Below are 4,680 nucleotides of genomic sequence, written 5' to 3' on the forward strand. Positions count from 1 at the left end.
CTCCCTGGGCACAGCCATCACACTGGAGCACTGCCCTCACACCCACTGCGTCCATATATCCTCAGGGGAGCTTAGTTGCCCCTGGAGATACACTGGGGTCTCCCTCCTTCTCCTTTTCCTTCTCCCTTTCTCGAGCCCACGGAACTCTGGTCGTGGGCTGTCAACGGGGGGTTCCCCTAGAGATTTGAGGGGTATGGGGTGCATTCCCTGTTTCCAATGGGCTAAGGTGGGGGCTTCCTCTTTCTCCCCCCCACATTCTTGTTTTTCCCCCTCCCATTCTATAATGTCAACACCGAAAGTTAAAGGGTGTTGGCTGGAACGCTCTAATATGTAGCAGAGGGAGGTGGGATTTATTCAAGAAGGGGGTGGAGACCTAATGGTAAATAGAGGCAAGCAAATAGTCCAGGGGATTGTGTCTCCCCAATACGGATTTCCCCCCACTAACCTCATAGTGATTTTAATTGGGGTAATAGGGTGTTTTTAACGAGTGTCTAATAAAATGTATTTTATACAGACAGCAGGTGGAGACCCAGGCATAGCTCAGGCAATTGCATTGGCCCAAGCGTGAGCGGGTCTTCTCACAAAGACACAGAAAGCACAAGTGTTTAAGTTTATTAAAGAATGTGTTTGGGCACGAGTAATGAACAATGTATATTTTAGGCACGGTCGGTCACGGAAGTATGTTTAATATATGTACACAGTTTTTAATTTCGCCATGTTGCGGCGATCTGAATATTATGCACGCATGTGTCTATGTTGACTTAGCAACCACTCACCTAATGCCACGTCACAGGCCGGTCTTCCTCTCTCTAGTCACTCACCCAATCACTATCCAGCGCACAACGGCCAATGGCGAGCGTGATGGGCGGGGCTTCCGAGTAACATCATGGAAGCCCGTACACGCCGCCATTCGCCCGAGGATACCTGCACGTGAACAAGCGCCACACCGGCGCGAAACGGCTGTCGCGCAGTCCTCCCCTCCCCTGGTCACCCTCCCGCACCCGTCCATGGCACAGGTCAGATCAATTTGATGTCAATGTACATGAAAATGCTGTCACTGGACTTTTGCCTATATACCTGCTGATGTACTGTATGGGAGAATAAATCCAGTGTTTAAAGGAAGCGGTGCACAGCTTGCCTGGTGTGTGCTATATAGCTGTAATCATGCTGGAAAGAAGACATTATAGTGCAGGGAGAAATTGGGAGCTCAAAGCAGCGTTGGTATTAGCACAGTGGTAAGGAGATAGGCTTTAGAGTTGATTTTGCTGGTTCGAATCTGCTCAATGTTACTTTTTTTTTCTTTAATTGATAAAGATGCGCTGCTATTTATGAAGTAATAAAAGATACGTTTAAAAATAGTTTTCTTATGAAGTTTTGTGTTCAAAATATCCCAGCTGCAGAACGTATGCAAAGTTAAAAACGAAGTGGAAGCACAGAATATGAGAGACAAGGACTTACTGGCTGCAAACTGACAAAAAAATAGAAGTAGTGATCAGTCAAAGGCTTCTAATTCCTTTTCTCTCATCTATATTCCGTGCTCCCACTTCGTTTTTAACCTTCCATACATTCTGCAGCTTGGATATTTACAGCATAAATATTTTACTTCATAAACAAAGTATTTTAAACTAACCTTTTATCACTTTATTGATAGCAGCGCATCTTTATCAATTCAAAGAAAGAAGAAGAAAAAAATTAATGTTGAGCAGATTCGAACTAGCAAAATTTTCTTTCTAGCCAAGGGCTTTACCACTAGGTTACAGCTTCTTTACTCTTTGGTACTGTGTAAGAATAGTTAAATATTCTCACTGTCCTCTATGTTCAACAGCACCATCTAGTGTTAAAATTCCACTGCAAACACCGCAGGGCAGCCAGAGTCAAGTGTGCCAGCGAGACTGCAAAAGTTTCCGACATCCGGATTACATCTTTTGGATGTACGCACCGCATCCTGACCCCAAGGTAACAATACGAAAACGGTATTTATCGTGTCATAAATACCATTCTCCTAAATGTAGGATAACAATGCTGAAACAAATCAAAACGGTATTTAGCAATTAGGTTAAAAACGCTAAATAGCGTTTTAATCACCATTCGCCATTTTTTCCAGGCGCCACTTTTGACTGTATGCATATATATATTACACAGGCTGGGGAACATTGGACATCTACTGAAGCTTAGGACAGTGTATAACCTATTACCAGCATCTGAGCAGTGTGCTGTCCTGTCAGCCTCCCCTTCTGCCCAGAAGTTTTCAAGATACTTTTCCTTTCACAGAGGTCAGCACCGCTGCCCTGCCCTGGGGTTGCCCCCACCACTATTAGAGTACACTATTAGCTGGAGAAAGGGAATGACAGCGTGACTAGACGAACAGAAGCAGGGGAGTCAGTGTTTGTAGCAATACCTTACAGACGGGAGCAGGGCCGGGCCGAGGCATAGGCTGGAGAGGCTCCAGCCTCAGGGCGCAGTGTAGGAGGGGGCGCACAATTCATTCAGCTGTCATTCCTAATTGTGTATGAAGCAGAAAGAAATAAGAAAAGGGGATACACAGCAGTGACTGCAAGCCAGATAACTAGATATTAAGGTGTTGGGGAGGTTGTGGGCCCTGTGGCCCTCTTAGTCTAAAAGCAATCAGTGTGTGACAGCTGAGGTGGGAGGGATGGAGGGGCGCACTTTGGTGTCTCAGCCTTGGGTGCTGGAGGACCTTGTCCCAGCTCTGCCGCACCCGCAAGCGGATCGCAAACCGCAGCGGAACCGCTCTGGTGTGCACTAAGCCAGGGGTCCCCAACCTTTTTCGGCCCGGGGACCGGTAACCGTCCAAAATTTTCTCTGGGGCCCGGGGGGGGGGGGGGGGGGGGGGGGTATTCGCGGCGGCACAGCAAGCACAGTTGCCCCAGTATAGGGAGTCTAGGTACCCCGCTGCAGCTAGTATAGTGCCCCAGTATAGTTAGTATAGTGCCCAGTGTGCCCCAGTATAGCTAGTATAGTGCCCCATGATAGCTAATATAGTGCCCCAGAATAGCTAGTATAGTGCCCTGTGTGCCCCAGGATAGCTAGTATAGTGCCCAGTGTGCCCCAGGATAGCTAGTACAGTGCCAAGTGTGCCCCAGTATAGCTAGTATAGTGCCCATGTGCCCCAGGATAGCTAGTATAGTGCCCCAGGATAGCTAGTATAGTGCCCCAGGATAGCTAGTATAGTGCCCAGTGTGCCCCAGGATAGCTATTACAGTGCCCAGTGTGCCCCAGTATAGCTAGTATAGTGCCCCATGTGCCCCAGGATAGCTAGTATAGTGCCCAGTGTGCCCCAGTATAGCTAGTATAGTGCCCCATGTGCCCCAGGATAGCTAGTATAGTGCCCAGTGTGCCCCAGGATAGCTAGTATAGTGCCCAGTGTGCCCCAGGATAGCTAGTATAGTGCCTAGTGTGCCCCAGTATAGTACCCAGTGTGCCCCAGTATAGCTAGCATAGTGCCCCATGTGCAGCTAGTATAGTGCCCCAGGATAGCTAGTATAGTGCCCAGTGTGCCCCAGGATAGCTAGTATAGTGCCTAGTGTGCCCCAGTATAGTACCCAGTGTGCCCCAGTATAGCTAGTATAGTGCCCAGTATAGCTAGTATAGTGCTAGTATAGTGCCCAGTGTGCCCCAGTATAGCTAGCATAGTGCCCAGTGTGCCCCAGTATAGCTAGCATAGTGCCCCATGTGCAGCTAGTATAGTGCCCCAGGATAGCTAGTATAGTGCCCAGTGTGCCCCAGGATAGCTAGTATAGTGCCTAGTGTGCCCCAGTATAGTACCCAGTGTGCCCCAGTATAGCTAGTATAGTGCCCAGTATAGCTAGTATAGTGCTAGTATAGTGCCCAGTGTGCCCCAGTATAGCTAGCATAGTGCCCAGTGTGCCCCAGTATAGCTAGCATAGTGCCCCATGTGCAGCTAGTATAGTGCCCCAGGATAGCTAGTATAGTGCCCCAGTGTAGCCCCCCTCCCCCCGCGGCCGCCGCTTCTGTTACCTGCTTTGAGCTGGCGGCCGCTTCCTGTCACTGATTCCCCGTAGCCACTTTGAGGATTGCAGCATCTCCTTTTACAGCAGCGCTTCCTGCGCAGCTGCTGTAAGGAGGGAAGAAAGCGGGGCAGCGGCTTCCTGTAGCGGCGATCGCCGTTACCATGGAAACCGGCGCTGTCTCGCTTTCTTCCCTCCTTACAGCAGCTGCGCAGGAAGCGCTGCTGTAAAAGGAGATGCTGCAATCCTCAAAGTGGCTACGGGGAATCAGTGACAGGAAGCGGCCGCCAGCTCATAAGGTGACAGGAGCGGCGGCCGCGGGGGGAGGGGGGTGAGAGGCCAGACCCGCCGCGGCCCAGCTGGCAACTGCCCACGGACCGGCAGTGGGCCGCGGCCCGGTGGTTGGGGACCCCTGCACTAAGCCTTACAGCCAGGAGAAATACGGGCTCAATAAATGACACAGATGCTCAAAAGAAAAAAAAAAAAAAAAGCAGACACAACTTGAAACAATGTTTTTTTATATTGTCAGTGGTGAGAGGTTTTCAACTCTATCCTGCACTCAGGAGTAGCAGCACCCTCCCTGTTCCAAAAATCCATTTAATATATGGTCCCCAGATAGGGGACGTATCAGATATTAAACTGATAAGAACAGATACTACACTTGATCTTAGCCAAAAAGCCGAGAAGCGAT

General features: G+C 49.4%; 1 pseudogene; it reads right to left on the reverse strand.

Moving 5' to 3' along the window:
• Positions 1-4,474: 4,474 nt before the first annotated feature.
• On the reverse strand, positions 4,475-4,680 carry LOC137554789 (U2 spliceosomal RNA; annotated as a pseudogene).

The sequence above is a fragment of the Hyperolius riggenbachi genome, chromosome 2, assembly GCF_040937935.1.
Source record: "Hyperolius riggenbachi isolate aHypRig1 chromosome 2, aHypRig1.pri, whole genome shotgun sequence".
Classification (NCBI taxonomy): Eukaryota; Metazoa; Chordata; class Amphibia; order Anura; family Hyperoliidae; genus Hyperolius; species Hyperolius riggenbachi.